Genomic DNA, 22,154 nt, shown 5'->3' with positions numbered 1-22,154 from the left:
ATGCATTCAGATTCTAATTTTGAAATGGATTAAAGTAAAATAGTTCTCTTTAGCAGAGATTTAGCCTTGAAAATCCTGGAGCAATGAACTCGACTTCATTTTCTGTGAACACCACAGACTTACTACATAATCTCTAATGCTCCTCTTATGATACAAAGCAGACACAAAAGTAGGTCAAACTGTATCCTTGAACATCCCAGTGAAATGTTACAAGTTTTCTGTTGTTTAGGTAACTATTCTATTGAGTACTGTGTGAGTAGTTTCATTTCTTGACCTTGTCACCCAATTATTCAGTTTTTATAATGTTGGTATTTTTAATTTACCCTGTTTATCTGAGTGGCATATTTCTGATGCATTGCTAGAGAATTTATTTGAAGGATTTTTAATGACACATAGCATTATAAAACGGCATTTATAATTATAAATGTCATTTTCTATGACATTTAAACTTAAAACTCTTTTTTTCTTTTTCTTTAAATCCATCACAGAACTTTTGAAATATCTAGCATATTCTCAAACAGTTTATTTAAAGTTGATGATAATTATAAAAGCTATATGAGATTATTAAATTAGTATTTTTATACAATATATTTTAATGCAATAAACAAAAGAGATGTGGGCACAAACAACAAAACAAGCAGATGAATAAATAGAAAGTGTATCTAATTGAATAAATGAACACAGTAATTAAAATTTCTTCATATTAACTCATATGAAGAATTAAGATGTTTGCCTCCCTGAAAGCAGAACTGTATCTAGAAAATAAGATTATTCATCAGTAACTTGACTGTTGATATATTTACTGTTGTATTAGGAAATTTTATCATTAAAAAATAGGTTTCTTCTCTAATACAATACACCCCTACAGTGGTTACCCAGACTTCTACTATTTCCAGCTTCCCCACATCTCTGTTACTTGGATCCACTCTGCATCCTTCTTCCATCTGAAAAGAGCAAGCTTCATAAACAAAGCAAGCAAACATGGCAATATACAGAAAGACAAGCCAAAGACCTCACACTGAAGCTGAACAAGGGTGATCCAGCAGGATGAAGATTCTCAAAAAACAGACAAACGAATCAGGCACACTGGCTTCCACAGTTAGAAGTTTCAAAAAACCACAAGTTTATATCACGGCGTGTAGGCAGACAATCCAGGCAGAATGCTTGCTGCTGCAGTTTCTAGGATCGCATAAGAGACCTGTTGATTTGATTCAGTGTACCATATTCTCCTGGTGTCCTCTATCCCCTCTGATTCCTACAATCTTTCTGCCCTGTCTTTCGTGAATTACTCTGAGTTTGAGGGGAGAGAACCAATCCAGTAGAGACCTTTAATCTAGACTCTCTCTCTACCTAATGTCAGAGTGTGGGGTCTCTGCATTTGTTTCCATTCTTGCCTGAACAAAGCCGCTTTGATGATAATTGGAGAAGTACCTCTCTATCATTAGGAATTACTTTCTTGAAATATTTAGGACATTCATATTTGTTTCATATCTAGCCTCCTGTTCCTACATGATCATGCTGGATGGTATTTTTCATTTGTTCTTGGATTTCACTTGGAAGTATTCTGATGAATATTTTTGAATGTATGGTTTAAGGGGGGTTATAGGTCTGCATTTCTCTTTCTTTGAGGAATCTTTCTGCAGTTTGGTCATAAGTTGACTCTAGTCTCATAAAATGAATTTCACAATATTCTGTCTTTTCTATTTTGTGGAGGAATTTGAGAGTAGAATTCTGTCTAAAAACTTCTTTACCTTAGCCTTTTCTGATTGGGAGAATTTTGATAACTGCTTCTATTTCCTTAGGGGTTATAGGTCTATTTAAGTTGTTTATCTGATATTGATGTAATAAAGGTTAGATCTACTTAAAGAAAAAAAAAACATTGTCTTTTAGATTTCAAGCTGTGTGAAGTAGATTTCTTTTTTTAAAAATATAACCTAATGATTCTTTGGATTTACTCGTTATCTATTGTTATGGTCCCCTTTTAGTTCCTGATTTTGTTAATTTTATTATTTTCTTTCCTTCTTTTAGTTAGTTTGAATAAAATTTTGTCCATTGTGTTTTTTTTCAAAGAATGAACTTGTGTTCAATGAATCTTGTATTGAGGTCTCTTTTTTTTCTGTTTTAATTTGATTCACCCCTCAGTTTGATTATTTCTAGCCATCTGTTGCTCTTGGGTACGTTGCTTCTTTTTGTTGTAGAGTTTTCAGATGTATATTAACTCACTTGTACGATATCTATCCAATCATTTTGTAAGCATTTAGTTGTGAGAAATTTTTTTGGCTAAAGCTAAACATTATTAAAAAGGAGAGAGGGAGAGAGAGAGGGAGAGAGAGGGGGAGAGGAGCAGAGAGAGATGAGAGAGAGAGAGAGGAGCAGAGAGAGAGAGAGAGAGAGAAGAGATAGGAGACAAGGATAAACATAGACGCGTGTACACGCGAGAGGAGAGGAGTAAGAAAGAATCAGTTGTGGGAAATTTTTACACACACTCTGACACTCACTGAGACTCACAATACAGTGTTGCCTGGAATCAGAGAGTGGATGTTAGCTGCTAGATTACCAAGAATGAGCCATACAGGTTTTAGAGGACCTAGATGCATACATAAATACTACAGGAAGTAGCACTGAGAAGAAATAGTATTAAGTAGTATTTAGAAGTACAGGAAGGAGGGATTGAGGTCCCTTAAAGTCTAACTCTCAGGATTCAATTCAAGATACGGACAATAAATTTAGGGGAGTAGAATCTTAGGGTATATAAATCTACTCACAACAAGTTCTTTCGATCCATTTCTCTTTATTCTTTTTCTTCTTATTATTTTCTATTACCCATTGTTCTCATTTGTTCTGCCTGTTGCATATGTTTCCAGTCATATATACCCTATAATCTCCAATTCTTCAGTCCTAGTAGGTTTCAGGACTGGAATCCTTTTGCCTCCCCACCCCCAAAGAAAACAGGTAAGAGTTTTCATACAAACACAGATCCATGAACACTTTAATGGATAAAGTTGGTTAAGAAAGGAAGGGAGTGGGAATTTGGACTGTTATTTTTTTTTTAAAAAAAATCTAATAATAAACAAAAGAAAAGGAAAAGAAAAAAAGAAAGGAAATAATCATCAGGGAATTCTAGAAGGGAAGGTTAGTCAGGATACCAGAAAAGTTCCTTTACTATGTATTTGTTATTTTAATATTTAACATTACTAATTATAATGCATCAAGTTTTATAAAATCATATCACTGCTTCATCATTCATTTTTGATGTTAGGAAAGAAATATCACTTCATTAAATGTTTTTCAAATATCCAACTATGAAAATATAAACAAATTGATCAATATTTTTATTTGTATTATAATATGTATTTGAGTAATTTAAAGCATTTAGTGATATATTTATTAATAGTTTTCTATTTATATATCAAAATGTGTTAACTACTTTAATACTTTCCTAAAGTGATAAAAGTTTAAAATATATGTAAACTCTACTGAGTGAAAATAAATTTCTGATAAATTACTCTAAGTATTTATTAATTGAGTCATTTGTTATTCTTATTTTCTTCAAGCTGTAAATTCTCAAACCTACCTTCTCTCTTATAATCTATTTTGTATAAACAAACTTGACAGAAGCATAGGTTAGAAATAAGAAAGAATGCCTGAGGAAAGCATGATTCAATTTCATGCTTGAGTATTTATCTTATAGCTACTTACTGAAAAAGCATAGGTCTTTAAATTTATTCTAATGTTGAATAAGCCATAGCAATGGCTCAGAGAGAGGCATAAAAGAAAATATCTGCCCTTATACTCAGCTCTTTCTTCAAATGCATTTATTGGTTCTTTGCCAGAAACAGTCTTTGTGAATAGAATTCTAAATATTCAAGTCAAAAAAACAAACGTAAGTATTCATTTCCATTTTTAGTATCTTATTCACCTTATATTGCAGTTATTATAATAATGGTCTTATATTATGCGGCACTCTAGAGTGATTGGTGGATGAAGTTTTCTGAATTTAAAAAGCTTTTATTGCAACAACCTTTGTTCACTGTAAAGTTATCAATCTGACTGAGTGTAACGGTTGCTATAAATCATGATGTCATAAATTTCTTGTGATGGGAAGTCAATTTTATATATTATAATGCAATTCCTCATACATAAATGAAATTCTGTGTTTTAGACAAATCTTTTAAGTAAATGTACATTCATTACTTAGTTTTAAAAGATATATTTACACTTTATCAAATTGCTATATGCACAAATGCATCAATTTTATTGCAAGTAATGTCATTAAAATAAACAGCCTACTTCTTTTGTCTACTCATTTACATATAGCGCATACACTGTCTGTGGTTCCCTGTCTTTATGAACATATAAACATGGGAAAATAGTGGCTCCCATATCTTTTTACACTTTGGGATTCTTAGGGAAACCACACTTTCTTTACACAATAATAATGCAAAGAGAATTTATATTATACATAATTAGACAATTTTCCACAGTTTCCATTGTGAAACAATTCCTTACAGCTACTTAGAAAATTGTTACTGTAGAATGCTCTCACTATAAATTTAATAATCTAGATCAGTGGTTCTTTAACTTATGTTAGAAGGAGCTGCGGGCTGCGTTCCTGCATGGCTCCCACAAGTCTAGGTTTACACCAGAAATAATTACATGGAAACCGTATTCATTTAAACACTGCCTGACCCATTAGTTTCAGCCTCTTATTGGCCAATTCTCATATCTTGCTTTAACCCATATTTAGTAATCTGTGTAGCACCACAAGGTGGTTTCTTACCGGGAAGGAACTTAGCCTACATCCATCTCGGAGAGGAGAGCTATGGCATCTGCCTGAGGCGTCTGCCTGACTCTGCTTTCTTTCTCCAACAATTCTGTTCTGTCTACTCCGCCTACCTAATTTTCTGTCCTATTAACGGGCCAAGGCAGTTTCTTTATTAACCAATGAAAGTAACACATAGACAGATGACCCTCCTCCATCAAACTTCCTAATTGTTCAAACCTCTCATTACAGTTTATTATGTCATGGTGACTCTTAAACATAAAATTATTTTAATGCTAGTTCCTAATTGCAAATATGCAATATTATGAATTATAATATAATAATCATGCAGGTATCTGAATATGACCTCCCAAAAGATTACAAGTACAGATATAAAACCACTGTTGCAGATATTCTATTATATTCTTATGAAAATAATTCACAAACAGAGCAGGTTTCTGCTATTGAATAATGAGGAAATCCCAGCAGGTGTCAAAAAGGGAAGCAAACCCAATGAAGAAATAAGAATGAAAACCTGATGCAGATTGACTTCATCAACCCCAGATCAGACTTCAGGGAGTCTAATAATACGCAGTTTATTTCCAATGTATTTCAGTCCAGTTTAGCTTGGGGAAAATGTTTCCTGGTGTAATAAACCTCCATCACTTATCTCAGGGTCCATGTCATTTTTTTTCCAGGAAGATGGGTGTGTTGTGCCCAGATTACAACCCCCAGAGAGAGACCACCAGAGAGGCCCAGACTCTAATAAGCAAGGCTTAATCAGCATAATACAAACATATTTGGAACTCATCTCTATCCTCGTTGTAGTGAAGTAGAGAGGAGTTGTATCTCCTCTGTGGGGTAAGCTTTTAAAGGCATAACTACAAAGAGAATCTTTGAAGATGCTTTGGCACGGGTACAAGGACTTTTGCTCCCTCCCATTCTGTTAAGTCAGCTTTTTTTCTTGTTTTTAGAGCAAGGCCACTGTTCTTGAGTTAGGGAATCTTTATCAGGCTGTACCAGGTGGCTGGCTGGGCTGAGCTAAGTGACCTTGTGCTTGGAATCTCCTGGGTGGGAGAGGGGAAGGCCGCTATCTTCCTGGGAAAACATACAGCTAGGAAATTTTTTCTTGCCCCTTTGAGAATAAGGGGTGAGGGTCCCACAGGGTGCTGAGGAATACAGCTCTTTTACACTGCCAAAATTTGTCACTGTAATTGGCTTAATAAAAAAGTAATTGGCCAGTAGTCAGGCAGAAGTATAGGTGGGATGAGCAGATTAGGAGAATTCTAAAAGGAAGGGTAGAGTCAGGAGTTTGCAAACAAGCCACAACAAAACAAGATGTGAATGCTGCACTGAGAAAATGTATCAAGCCATGAAGCTAAACATAGATAAGAATTATAGGCTAATTTAAGCATAAGAACATGGTAGTAATAAACCTTAAGTACCAGCCATATATTTATAATTCATATAAACCTCCCACTTGGTAATTTTGGAAGCAGCCGCGAAATGGGACAGGACAGAAACTCACCTCCAATTACAGATGGGTTTTGGGGATAGGCTACATGTACTGTCTTGAGGGACTAAGGGTCTAGTCTAGTCTTTGTGATACAGAAAACATAGAGGTCATCTTGGATATTAGCCATTTCTGGCCCTGGTGATTATTAGATATTTCCTGTCCTGGTTACAGGAATTTGATATCCCCTGACCTAACAGATAATGCAGATCACCAAGCTGTTAATTGCTTCCAACTCAGTTTTTGGGAAGAACAGGCTTTTCATCTTTCTCACTGAAAGACAATCCTGTTTGCTTAACAGTCCAAGTTTCCCTGGAAATCTGTGTGTGCAAGGACCTTTGTGCTATGCCCCCAACAGAATATGTTTATAGAAATGAATACAATATACCAATTTCTATTCCTGACATTCAATTGGAATATGTGTACTCTTTCTATTACTATTGAAATTTTGAATTTGGATAATATTCCCCTTACTTATAATGAGGAGCTCCAACTTGTAAATTGATACATTTTATATGTTGTGATTTGAGAAAGGTTTTTCAGTGTAAGATGTTTAATTTAACCACCTTAAGAAGAAGAGATAGAAATGGAATTATATCTGTTCAGTGCAAGAAGTAAGAGATTTGCTGGCCTGATAAAGCCTAAACCAGTCTCACATGGAGCCACAGTGTGAGCATTACCATAAAAGATGAAATCATAAGGATAAATCTCCTAGGGTATTATACAGTTGCCACTGAATGATTAAACTGAAGTTGCTGAAGAAAGAATTGACATCACTTTCTAAAATTCTGTGGAGAGAAAAATAATAATAATTAAATATTATCTTTGAGCTTTGAGAGCAGTCATGTTCAAAATCCTTAAACAGACTAGACATTCTTTAATCAAGCTACCTGTGTACAGTTTTCCCGTCAGCTCTGCCAAGGTGTTAGACAGTTAAAGAAAGAACGTTATGACTCATCTAATTAATTTCAGTGCCAGGTAAGTACTCTGAAAGCCTTGTGTGGCAAAGACTTATCACAGTTCTATGTTACTCAAACTTAAGTTTTTAGAGTTTACTTCCCTATGTATTAATGCAAATATAGAGGTTTTCTATTGTAATAAAAACCATTGATACTTTTCTTATTATATATACATATAATTTCATATTAATAGCAAACATTTAAGTAAGTAAAAACCTAATTTACACATGTTCCTTTATAGTTGTTCTGTTAACCCATTTCTTAGTGCAAACTTTAACTGTACTTTCTTTTTTCACGAAATACTTTTTAAATTACTAGAATTTTCACGAGTACTGTACTTATGGCACTTCACTCTTGTGATTTCACATCTAACTCCTTCCTGTGTGTCATACTTCCTCCTCTTTTTGTCAGTGTTTGTTAATTATCATTGTTTTATACACGTACACAACACACACAAACACGCATACAACTTACTGAGTCTATTCAGTGTTTTCCTTATGTCTAAATGTTTATGACTGATAAATGTGGATTTGAGGATCAGAGGTTTATCCCTGGAGAAAACTGATAAAACATAACTTATTCCCTACCTCTCAGCAGTCCTTGATTATCTATAACTTTTCATCTAGAAATGGACCTTGTTAAATTCTCCATGAATGGTAGTATGCTGTTGATTGATTTTTGTCATAAAGTGGGAGAGGACCCAGGACATAATGGTTGGGCTATCCAGAACTACCATATAGGGTGCTATATGAAAGCAGGCTGAGTGAACCAAGCGAAGCAAGCCAATAAATAGCTTCTGCATAGCATCCGCGTCACTTTCTTCCTCCAGATTCCAGAAATAATTGAGTTCCTGTTCTGACTTCCTCCAACGACAGACTATGATCTGGAAGGGTAAAGCCACAAACCCTTTTTACTTTTGGCCATGTTCTTTCACTGAAGCCAAAGAAACCCCAAGACAAAATTGGCAGGAGTGTACGGGGCATTGCTGTGACAGACCTGACCATGTTCCTGGAGGATTGTACAAGGACTTTAGAACTTTGGACAAGAAGATCCACCGAGTCTTATAGGTTATGGGAGATATTTGTGGCAGCTAGGAAGATAATGTTTAGAGCATTCCTGAAGATGGAGGCCTTGTTACACTTCAGAGAAAAGTTTAAAGTCTTTACTGGGGCCACTTGTTATTTTGAATTAAGACTCTGTAGTATAGTTAGCTAGTGCTGAGGAATCAGCTGTGACTAACAAGCTACAAAACTGCTGGAACACTTGATACTGCTCATCTGGAGCATGGGAATTAGCAGAAATTGAGAAGAGACCATCAGCACTCGGGTGGACCTAATAGAGCAGACACAAGTTGGTGAGGTGCTTTGTGCTTCATTTCGTGTGTATGAACACTGTATAACCTACCCTCAAGGCCTTAAGGAGAACTTCATGTGCTCTAGTTCCTTTGAATGAGTAAAAATGTAAGTCTTTGGTTTGCAGTGCTACACTGTGGGAAAGGAAAGGGTGGTCACTTTAAAGGCAATCATGTCAACCTTCTCTAGCAATAATGCAAATTCAGCCTCATATTAAACAATTAATATTGTTTCATAATATATATATATTATTTTTTATTTTTTTGCCTTTTTTTTATTAAAGATTTCCATCTCCTCCCCTCCTCCTCCCCCTTCCCTCCCCTCCCTTCCACCCATACCTCCACTCCACCCCTCTCCAAAGACAAAGAGCCATCAGGGTTCCCTTCACTATGTTAAGTCCAAGGTCCTCCCAGCTCCCCCTAAGTCCAGGAAGGTGAGCAACCAAACTGACAAGGCTCACAGTGAGCCCATCCAAGCTGTAGAGTTCATGTTCATTGCCGTTGTCCTTGGTTTCTCAGTCTTCCTCCACCGTCAGCCACATTCAGAGAGTCCGGTTTGGTCCCCTGTTCCATCAGTCCCATTCCAACTGGACTTGGTGGTCTCCCGTTAGTTCTTTGGGCAGCGGAGGAGAGGGTGCCAGAAATGTCCAGATCCTATTGCCATACTCATGAATATCTTGCATATCACCATAGAACCTTCACCTGGCATTGGATGGAGAAAATGACAGAGCCCCACATAGGGATGGCATTGTGTTCAATGAGTTTACAATATTTGCTCAGGAGTCCTTTAGTCTTGGCTTTGAATGTGTTTCATTTTTGAATGAGTACTAGCTGAGACAACAAAGAGATGAAACAATATTTGAAATTCATATGAATCAACAATGGTTTTATATCCCCACATTATAACTTCTAAGTTAACAATGCAGAGCAAATAGCTTTACTTAATATATTTTTTATGTGAGCCTATCCTTGTAATGTTTTCCATTTGTTTGGTTGCTACAACAAGCTTTCATGAGCCAAAAAAACAATAACACGGTTATAATAAAAGGCATATCACCGACATGTATACATTCTATTTTATTTAATGTTGATAACTCTAGGATGGTAATGTTACATTGTATTACTTCAATGTCATTTTCTTTCAAGGCAAATTTTCCAGAGTTTAGACAAACATAAATTACTAAATCAATAGGCATTGCATGATCATATATCAAGAAATATATTTCATATGTCCATGCCTTAATTTATACTAATTAGATAAGGGCCTTATAAAGAAATCACAGTTCATACACTACAAAATAAAATATTATTTAAAACAAACTGCCTTATGTTAACTATGAAATGTTCTGCATTTTAAATGTAAATACATTTTTAAAGGTCCAGTTATAATTAACTGTTTACTTTGAAAATTTACTTTGAAAATTAAATCAAGAAACTAATTGATAAAAGATTTTAGTTAAAGGTATAATTAATTTTAAATAAAAACACATTTCTCAATGAATCAGAATTTTCAGGAATGTCAAATATCCCTTCATTAGCTACTATAACTTTTACAATTGCACAGAGTTGATAAGATATACAGAATGTTGTCTACCTTTTTCATGTAAATTAACTATTCTTTTAAAAAATTTTATTAGATCTAGACTGTAGGCATACTCAGCTTTCAGATGATATATGTATGTGTGTAATCATAATAATTATAAGCTTTATTACAGTATTTTTATATTCATAATTATTTCTAAATTTTTAAAGCTTATTCTTAGCCAGTGGCTTACTATTTTACAGAACTCTACAACCTTGGTTAACTTGTGCTAATTTCCCAAACCATGGTGATTAACATCTCTAAAACCCAGCTAACCTGTTATTCTATATTCTTTTCAACTGCACTCTGCTGACCTCTGAAATTACTGGTCACCACTTGCTTACTCATAACAATGCTAGTGTAAGGACAGAAGTAGAAGCTTTTCCATCTCTGTCCCTTATTCTTACCCCAACCCTACCCCAATTCATAGCATTCTATCTTTAAGAGGAAAGATAATTCTCTACTTTTTCCTTACTAGAGGTTACCTTCCCCACATTTTTCTTGGATTAAATATGTTCAGTTGTTTATAACAGTCATTCCTTTGTCTGTCCTTACTTTTCTTTGACTTTGTCAGTATCATTCATTGGTTATGCAGGGTTTTTTTCAGAATTATATTTCCAATTTTACTTCATTTTCTAGGCACATCTCACTTTTGTCTTCCTAAAATGAAACTGATCTCCATGAACAACTATCCAACAGAGAGCAAACCACCATCCAGCTGCATATTGGAGGCACTCAGATCAGAAAGGAAAAACAGAGGGGTTAACAGGGGAAAAAACAGTATAATTAAATGGGGATAAGTTGGTAGTGCAGATAGTGAGTTGGGCTTCTTCATAAGCAAAAGATCTACCTATGGCAATCTTAGGAGATTTACTGAAACCAGTGCACAGGTTACTGGAGTGTAGGAAGTGAAATTAGTTGATCAAAGTATTGAAAAATCATAGAAAGAGATTCAGCAAGAGAGGTATAGCTTTCCTCTCTATTCATTTTGTCCTATGTTCTAAGCTATGATTTTTTCATTCAATTTTTATATAAACTTGTAAGTCCTACTGTTATTTTTAACTTTGACAAATGTGTTTGCTCTTTCTTCTCTTCCACACTGAGATCAAGTTCAAATGTCACTTTCAATACTTGGGAAAGTTAACCATTCTTTGTCCACTGTCATCAGAACAAAAGGATAGGCAACTACTATAAACTTCTTGTGGGCAGTTGGATGGGATAAAATCAGGAACACTGACATAGTTCAGAGGAGAGGGTTTTCTGACAACATTCAAAACATTGCATGCAAATGGTATTTGCTGAAGAAGGCAAAGACGGGAGGATCATGAACTCAAAGCCAAACTGGTTATATACGTTTATTTATGTAATGCATTTTACTGTTCCAATGTTGACTTAGTTATAATAAGAGTTTAAGGGGTGAGAATTACATAATGTGTAAAACTATCAGCTTCCTAAGATTGAATAAATATTTCCTTTTATTAAATGTAAAAATAAATAAATACTTTAACATTGCATTAGAGAGATGGCTTAATCCACAAATATATCTTTCACCAAGCTTAATGACCTCAGTTCCTTGGATCCCTACAACAATGTGTAATAAAACATTAATTATCCATGTTACACAGATGTGGAGCGTGCAAGCTACAACAGTGACTACCCCAGTATAGTGTGCTTACTACTGCATCATTGGTTCAAATGTTACATGAGCAGCCAACCACTTTCTAATTTGCCACATACCGTGCCCCTGTGTCTGCGTTCGGTGCACTTTTACCCAGTTACAGAGCTTCGGGCAAGAGACAGGAGGTTAAAATACACAAACACATACAGATAGAGAGACAGAGACACGGGTCATCCTTGAATTCCCCAAGAATGCCCCCTTTATTGTGTTCAGGGGCAGATTATATAGAGATAGCCACGCCCCAGTCAAACCCACCAGAAACCACTCTCCTGCCATCAGGAGCTCCTGAAGGTCTCGTGCTCAGAGCAGCTGTAGGCACTCAGATCAGAGGATTACAAGAAATTCAGGATCTGGGGTCTCACTGCTCCCAACACTAATTCACACAGACTATCAGTGACCAGATAATGTAAATTGATAATTCAAAGGACCTAAATGAGAACCTAGTTTAAAATTCCTGTTAATGAGTATCAAACTAACTTCTTTTTTTTTTTTTTTTTTTTTTTTTTTTGGTTTTTCGAGACAGGGTTTCTCTGCAGCTTTTTTAGAGCCTGTCCTGGAACTAGCTCTTGTAGACCAGGCTGGCCTCGAACTCACAGAGATCCGCCTGCCTCTGCCTCCCGAGTGCTGGGATTAAAGGCGTGCGCCACCACCGCCCGGCTTCAAACTAACTTCTTATGACCTATTGTTATACCTGTATAACAGTACATTTCTCAAAACTTAGTAGAAAAAGCCTCTTTTTGCAGTGGGTCGTGATTACCACAGAGAGTGACAACTGATCAGTTTTTTGCATAAATTTTGCATAAAATTAGAGAATAGAGATTTCCTGAAACTATGTTGTGCACCATATCACATATACCAGTTTCAAGAGTTTGGGAACGTTATGGAAGGAAGTGATGGAGAAAGACTATGAGAAACAGAGACAATGGGTGACGAAAATAAAGGTGTATTTTCTTTCTTTTTAATTTAATCTTTTTTATTATTATGTATACAGTGTTCTGCCTGCATGTGTGCCTGCAGGCCAGAAGAAGGCACCAGATCTCACCAAAGATGGCTATGAGTCACGATATGGTTATTGGGAATTGAACTCAGGACCTCTGGAAGAGCAGCCAGTGCTCTTAATCTCTGAGTCATTTCTCCCATCAGATGTATTTTCTAGAATAATAGAATAGGAGATAAATTTTGAATCAAAATCATCATCAATTTATTTTGGAGTTTTAATATTCTTTATGCTTGTAGTTCCTGTAAACACATACATGAGACTATTATCTTTCTACCACTTTATCTCCTTGGATAATCTGAATCATTTTTCACATAGGTTATATGTTTACAACACCTAAGCTTGGAATTGGATGATTAAGATAAATTTCAGTAATAAGTCTAACAGATCTTTTCACATCTTCCCAGTATAAGATATCCAGGTAGTTTATATCGTACTCATGCCTAAAAAGTCAAAAAAAAAAAAAAAAAGCCTGCATGTAACTTTTTCTTTTAAAATTAAAAAATTCATTTTTCTAAATCTTTTGTTATGCCTTGGTTCAAAAGCCAAGACACATGATATGTTAAATCATTCCAAATTAACCCCGGGTACTAGTTTGTTTGTTATTTATTTTGCCACTGTAACCAAAGTAACAGGGCAGAAACTAATTGAAAGAAGAAAGAGTTTATTTTAGTCACAACACAGGATGGTTTAACCCATAATGGGGAGAAAGGTGGGTGTGGGAAATTAAGTTATTCATATGCTAGGTAAGAAAACAGAATGAGGATTCCTTTGCTGACTACTTCTTTCCTATTCTAATGCTATCTAGTTTCCTTTGTATGTGAATCATGCCACCCACATTGGGCATGCATCTTCTCCTAACAGCGCTTTCTGGAACCAAAGGTATACTATACCAGTCTTTGAGCAAATTTAAATTGAGGTTAAGTGAAACTGAATATTAACACATTCATCTCTTTTACCCAAGACAACTTTGTAGAGTGGGGTCATGAAGTTAAATGAACCACTGCAGTTAATTGTAGAAAGATCTTGCAGATTAGTAATAACATTAAAACAGCAAAATTGAGAGCAGTTTTAGTGGTTGAGTAAGAAGTCACAATGCCATCAATGTTCATGATAAAGAGTATATTGAAAATTTGTTCTGGATATTTTGGATAAATGGAAATCAGTGGAATTAAATGAAAACTGATTTAGCAATCTTTGAAAGCTTTTGAAATAAGGTGCATGTAATTGTCCTAACTAAATGCTTTTAAAATGGTTGTGGAAAAGGGACGAACTAGGACAATGATTATTAAGTTGAATTTTAATAATGCTAGTCTCTTAGTATTTAGACACCAGGACAAAAAGTAGATTTTAAGAATGGTGGGAATATTATAAGATAATTTTACTCAGAACAAACAATTAAAGGAATTATTTAAAGATTCATTCTCTCTTATTATTGGCCAAGATGAAAAGATTATTTAATATACTCTACATATGAATTTGACACCTGGACTCACAATTTTAGCAAACTATAGCTTTATAAACAGTTAGGATAATGCTTCACCCCTGTTTCTTTTATGCATTCAGGTGCAAAACTAGAACAAATAAACATAATCATAATTTCCTAGTTTCAGAAACCACATTATTTCAGTTAGAATTATCGCAAAATTGCTTTCCATTAGATAAAGTGCAAATTTAGTCATTATCAGAAGAGTAAATGATGGCACTGTTTATTTTCTTCAGGAACAACTATTCAGAAGTGGGTCTTTGAAGATAGAGTTTTTACCTGTTTGCAATAAATTCGACTTTAAAAATGAATTAGAATGTGATTCAGTATGACAGTTGGTGGAAGAACATAAAATAATGATGCCATCAAAGAAGCATGTTTTCACTCTTTCATGGACAAAAATGAAGTAGAAAGCAGCTTTTACCAAAAATAGATGTTTAAATGTGGAACTAAGTAATATGAGCTGGCATGAAGTGCCAGTATCTACTTTTAAAAGGAAAAAATCTGACTTTTAATGCCATGGAAATAAGAGGAAGTAGTGATAATGTTGTTAATTGACAGTGTGATGTTCTTGAAGACACTGTATTTGATAGCATAGGTTTTTCAAATAGTTCTGTTACTTTCTTAAATTATCTATTTACAGTAGAGGCATTTTTCCATTTTCTATATTGTAAACGCAATTGCCATTTTAATCATTAATACACACATATTTTGAAAAGAAATCATTTTAGCCGATAGCATTAAAAAGAAGTATCCAATTTTAGTCAGAAAGTCAAAGCTTAACTGGGACAGTGTAAGTAACCGGCGGGGAGGAAGTGAATGTAGTATAGCCATCATATGTTTCCAAGTAAGTGTAAACAAAGAACCCAAATAAAAAGAGTATGGCAAGGCTGACAACAGGAAAAATAAACATAAACTTAGAAACATTCTACAAATAGGAAAGAATAGAATAAAACCAAGAAGCAATTAAGAAAGAAAACTTTTTTGAACATTACAGTTAAAATGGCATAACAGGTTACAGTGACTATATATCAAGAATGTCCCTTTACTTCCTAAAAGGACTACTTAGTGACATAAGGTAGCATAAGTTATGCACAGGAAGAAAACAAGGAAAATCCTTTTTTTTTATTTTTGATTTTCGAGACAGGGGTTCTCTGTAGTTTTGGTGCCTGTCCTGGCACTAGCTCTTGTAGAACCAGGCTGGACAAGAAAAATTTTAATACTATTGCTGAATGGTCAGAAGGTTTGGGACTAACACACAAAGCACTACATACATACAAGGGATCCAAATATACATTCCTCTGTACCACATGTGATGTAAAATTGGAAAATTCATATTAATAAAGTTATTTTTGTGGAGAGCCACATATAAATAGTTTAATAAGATATGATAATTTATGCTAAACATGAAATTCTTAGCTTAAAAATAATGTGTTAAAATAAAGTGAAGAAATCTGATTTAATAGTGAAGGGAACTGTTTTTTTTTTCTTTTTTTTTCTCCCCCCTTCCCTCCCCTCCCCTCCACCCATACCCCCACTCCCATCCCTCTCCAGGCCAAAGAGCCATCAGGGTTCTCTACACTATGTTGAGTCAATGGAGAAAATGACAGAGCCCCACATAGGAGCACCGGACTGACGCCCCAAGGTCCCGATGAGGAGCAAAAGGGAGGGGAGATCATGAGGCAAGGAAGTCAGGACCGTGAGGAGTGCGTTACCCATTGAGACGGTGGGAGCACATCTAACGGGAGAGACCACCAAGTCCAGTTTGGGAATGGAACTGATTGGAACAGGGGACCAAAACCGGGACTCTCTGAAATGTGGCTGACGGTGGCGAGGATCTGAGAACCCGGAGAAACCAAGGACAACGGCAATGAATGTGAACTCTACAGCGATGGACGGGCTCACTGTGAGCCTTAACCCTTCACCTGGCGGATGGATGGCGAGAGAGACAGAGCCCCCACATTGGAGCATCCGGGACTGAGCTCCAAAGTTTTTTTCTGATGAGGCAGCAAGAAGGAGAGAGATCAGGGAATATTGTTTTTAAATTGGAACTTTGCCTGAATAGGTGAAGAAACATCTATTAAAAGTTACCACCTGGCTCAGCCATGTGCATTGCATGTGAAACTGTTCCCAGTAATTAAACATACAAGCAGCCCAAACATGGTTTCGTATACTCAATGTAATTTTATGTGGGCCAGAAAAGAAGAGTGGACACATAATATTTCAAGGATAGAATGGGTGGAACTAAGGATAGTTAAGGTAAACAAAGAGAAGCAACATACTGAATCCAGGTCAACCCTCAAGAGGTGGTGAACTGCGGACAACCAGAACCTGGTTTCAATGATAAGCTCTGTCTCAAAACTTAAAAATTTATGTTGTGTGTGTGTTAAACACCTTTAAATGCTTTGTGAAGAAGTGTTAATAAACTAGGGAAGAATTCCGGTTCTCATTAGGTAGGTGTGGCACCTGCTTGTAATCCAACAAGCTTTGCGAAGAAGCAAGGAGTACTAAATTTGAAGGCCAGTGAAGACCAGTTGGTGCATCAAAAAAAGAGATAAAACTGAATATAAATATTAAGATTATATTATCAAGTAGGATGATTTATGATTTTTTTATCTTAAAGGCATACAAACTAAGGGCTATGTAAGTAAAGAGTAAAATTAACTAGGTCAAAATGATGTCCGACATAAGAGGAGATATTCTTAGCACATTTCTCTTAACAGATTTTATTTTAATTTTCTAGGGTTCAAATCAGTTGATTTGTGTATCTGCTATGAGTATTTATGTACAGATCACACATGTGAGCTCTAGGTTATAATTATTTAAAATAAACTTTTTGTTGTCTACCTTGGCCTAGTAATTATATGAGGTTGAAATTCAGTAGAAGGAAATAATTGTCGTCTTAAAGAAGGTATTAGAGACTGTCAAATAGTACTGTTGACTGGTTGGACTTCTCTTTTTATATTGTTATTTTTATTCCTAATCTTTATATGTACAGTTTTTCTTGAAAATATCTTCTTCTCTCATTCAATACCTCCTAACCACATTTTCACCCCCTCCACCCTTCCTAGCTTTTCCTCATCTCCTGTCTCCCCTAGATATATTCCCCCTTGTTTTTTCTGCAGACCTCTAAGAGACAGCAGTCAAACAGGACAAAACATGGGACAATAAGCAAGGCAAAATCCTCATAACGAGGGTAGACAAGACAACAAGATAGGAGGGAAAGCATCCTAAGAGCAGAAAGAGTCAGAGATGCTCCCATTCCCCCACACCCACTCCCACTGTTAGGAGTCTCACAAGAACACCAAACTAACAGCCATAACAAATATGCAGAGGACCGAGTGCAGAACCATGCCGACCCTGGGCTTGCCAGCACAGTCTCTGCGAGCCCATGGGAGCCCTACTTAGTTGACTTGGTGGTCCATGTTCTTCTGGTGTCCTCCATACCTCTGACTCCTACAGTGGCTCCACCTTGTCTGTTGGGTTCCCTGATCTCTTAGGGGAGGGACCTGATGGAGACCTTCAGTTAAGACTCTCTCTCTTTATAATGTCTGACTATGATTCTCTACACCTTCTCATGTCTGCTCTTGAATGAAGTCTTTATGAGGATGACTGATCTGGGATTATAGTAGAATATCATTAGTAATAATTTCATTGATTTTTTCCAGTTCTGTTTTGTTCTTCCCTAGGTCTCTGGGATAATCAATCTCTAATTTCTTGTCATGTAGAAAATGTATTACATAAGTTTTCTCTCTGAGTGTGGGTCTCAAGTTAACCCAAATTTGGTTGGCAAATCTCATATGCTCTGTATCACCATTGCTCAGCAGACAGCTTAAAGTATAAAATGTTTCAATGCTAAGGACAATAAAACTAGTGTTCACACAAGTAAGTGTTGAATAAAATAATATCAATAATAAGATAATCACTTAGTAAACCTGAAAAGGTAGAAGTATTTCCAATAACGTATAACAAAAGGTAAGGCATATTATAAAGATTAAAATACTTAATCTCAGAATTTACTAAATATGAAATTTAATATTTTGTGGTAATTAGTTTAGAGAACTACTCAGTAAATAATCTTTTTTATAAAGTATTAAATATCAACAACAATAATAATGTCCTTCATTTATACAATATGTTTAGGATGGTAGTTCATTAATAACTGGGATTTATATTTTCATTCAAGGAATTGTGAATCAACAATTTTTCCTGGTTAAACTTTTACAACTTGGACACTTGAAGCAAATATGGACTGATAATCCACTGTTCATATTAAAAATATTTCTTACTGGGTACTCCAACCTTTTCCATACATATATTTCATTGTACTACATAGACTCTATTAGCATTAGTTAATTCTCATTCAAATCAATGGTAGAATATTAAAATGTTAATCAGTAGCTATGAAGGTTCAAGTGCTCATGTGCGTGCACATACATGAGCGTGCATGCATGTGTACACACATTTGGTGTGGGAAGTCTTTCTGTATATGTGTTCCTTTTATTGGTTAATGCATAAAGAAGCTCGCTTGGCCTGTGATAGGGAAGAGTAGAGTTAGGCAGGGAAATCTAAACAGAATGCTGGGAGAAAGAAGGTGGAATCGTAAGACACCATATCGCCACCTCCAGGGACAGAAATGCTGGATGGAATCTTGCTGGTAAGTCACACCTACATGGCAATAAACAGATTAATAGAAATGGTTTAACTTAAGGTGTAAGAGCTGGTCAATAAGAGGCTAGAGCTAATGGGCTAAGAACTAATTTAATTAATATAATTTCTGTGTGATTATTTCGGGAGTGTGGGTAGCTGGGAAATGAATGAGTGGCTTCCTCCAAACAAAACACATTCATTTCTTTTCTCTTCTCCTTTGCTCAGTTAATCACCGGATTGATCTATGCAATTAGATAGTGTCAAATAAACATTATTATTTATTATCCAGCATTTTGTGAATTTCTGGTTAGCAACTCTTTGTATTTTCTTATGCAGTAGGAATGAAAATTTGTCTTGTTTTCACACAGTGTGTAACTCAAGATAAATAGTTGACAAACTGCGAGCTACTGAGACATCCTGTTGTTCCAAAACAACTTGGATGACTTTGAAGAACAACACCTGAATTTGTCTAATGCACTCCCAAACATGTGAGCATGAAAATTTATGTATACACAAAATTGCAGTTAAATGTACATAAAACTAGTATTTATTCATGTGAAACTGTGTTTTATTCTATAATTTATATATGTGTGCCTCGGTGTGTGTGTGTTTAGTTTTGTTTCATACGTGCAGTGTTTGAATCAATGCAAACATTCATCTATTCAAATATTTATGGTGCTAAAATTAAAATTTTCTACATATAGGTTTGTTTAATTTGTGATATCCTAAAAGGTACATAATGTGTGCAATCGTCATATATATGTGTATATATATATATATATATATATATATGTTGCAACAAAATAATGAGTTCTTAATTGTGGAATTGAAGCTATAGCAAAAAATTTCATTATTATTTGCTATAAGAATTTCTGAATTCTTGCAATGCATCTGACAAAATCTCAATTTAAAAATGAAGAACTTTTTTTTCAATTTACAAATGAACTATTTTTTGAAAAATAATCATATTCTCTCAAAGCTTACATATTCAGGCCATTCCTTGTACAGCTTCTTGCAAATGATTTATGTACTGAAAGGAAAATATGCAAACAAAACTTAATGGTGTAACCATCAAAATCTGAAACTTCCCTGGAGTTTTATGAATCATACTTCGATTCTAAAAATATGCCTCTCTGGCAATGGCAGTTTAAAGCAACCAAATGGATGTCATTAGCATACTTTAAAAAGGTATTGCATGAAATAATGTTTATTTTGTACTGTAGTTCTGTTTGAGTCTGAACAATTCATGTGTACTTTGAGGTTTGGATTTCAGCCCTCCGTGTTCCGGTATGAGACTCTAATGATGTGACTTCGCTGCTGTTTCCTTAGCTGGAATCTGTCAACTGAAGTTTGCTTCTAGAACATCTGAACCCAATGGAGCATATCTGATTAGAAATAACACAAACTCAAAAGGGTAAAAGAATTGGTAAAGTCTCTGATGTTTTTTTCTGGTAGTGTTGATTGCATTTCATTCAATAAAATTTTATGAAATGGTCTTAATATTTCAAATATTAAAGCCCACATATTATAAATGAAGCTGACATAAACTTTCCTTTCTTTTTAAAAGCTATATAATAAAGCTTTTTCATTTGAATAAAGTATTAGAGCCTATTGTATGATACAGTATGAAATGTATAATGATATATATATATATATCAGTTTAGTATGATACTAAAAACAGTGTGACTATTTTATCAAACATATATAATTTTTATGGTAAAAATATTTTCTCCTAAAATTTTGTAATCAATTATCACCTTCTCTAGCCACCCTACCTTCTAGTTTTACACCTTGTAACCTCTCCTTCATGAGAACGGCTTAGCACTCCCCAATTCCTTTTCAACCCTCTGCACAGGGCAACCATCTTGCTCTCACGCTATAACAGATCAGCTTTATAATTTCACATATAAATAAAATCAGATGGCATTTGTGTTTCTTTTTTTCTGGCTTGGTTAGCTTAATAGAATGGTCTTTGGTTCCATATATACTGTTCGAAGTGGCAGAATTTCTTAATTTTTTGGCTAGTACTATTTCATTTTTATGTACCACTTTTCCTCTACTCATTCATTATTTGAAGGATAGTAATGATGACTAAGATCTCCTAGCATCCTGAAAAGGCAAAATTAGAAGAGTCAAATTATGAATTAGCTGAAATGATATTTGGCCTATATTAATATACTTATTTATATTTTACTTTTATGATTTTCAGGTAACACTATACAAATTTTGTTGGAAGGCCTTGCTGGCTGGTCAATTTGCAGTCTATTATGACCTGGCAACTTTAAAAACTTGGCAACTTGGAGAATCCTTCATCCCCAGTGAAACTTTCTATCTTTACCTGCTCTTATCTGGTGAATGTATCTAGACCTGGAGGACTGACCTTATCTGAAAGCTGTCTCTAAACCGAACGTCTGATGTATCTTAGCTTGACTCTTGGAAAAGATTCCAGCTAGGAGATTTGTGCTAGTAGCTATGCTATAGGACCCTAATGCCACATGCAAAGCCTCTTAATAATACCTTGCCACTTAATGAAAATTAAGAGTTTGTCCCCAGGCTCCCAGTCCTATCCTCCAGAATAGAGTCGATCTGATACACCAAAGTCTGTCTCCTGGAGACTGTTTCTGTCAAAACTACAGGCATCCAAACCCTTTTCTGCACTTCTGCTCCCTCTACCATCATGAACCAAATGTAACCAATGAATGCAGGGAAGAAACAGAGCCACAAGATTTGTAGAGAGGAAGAAAAACATTGCTTACCCTATTTGTCTCTCTTACATGAATTAATTTTAAAACAAAAATGTGGATTTGTCACAATTTCTAATAAAACGTGAGCTAATTTAATCTAATTCAAATACAGTGTTCTGTAGAAAGTAAATTTGGTTTAGCTTTTATGGTTTTGATTCGGAAGCCAATGTTTAATAAATGGATAATGCAAAAACTTAATCAAGTTAAAAGAGAAATGACACTTATTTTGGGGTCATTTATTCTCATTTAAAAGTGAAGAATGGACAATATTTTATGTAGAACAAGATAGTCCCATCTCACTATGTAGTTGAGAATAACTGTGAACTGCTTATATTTGTACTTCCACCTTGTAAGAGCGAGGAAATCAACAACACCGATATCCCCTGATGCTTGCAGGACCAGCCAGTTGTCTTGTGCATGCAACACAGGCAC

Source organism: Arvicola amphibius, chromosome 13 (genome assembly GCF_903992535.2).
Source record: "Arvicola amphibius chromosome 13, mArvAmp1.2, whole genome shotgun sequence".
NCBI lineage: Eukaryota > Metazoa > Chordata > Mammalia > Rodentia > Cricetidae > Arvicola > Arvicola amphibius.
This window is presented reverse-complemented; position numbering follows the sequence as displayed.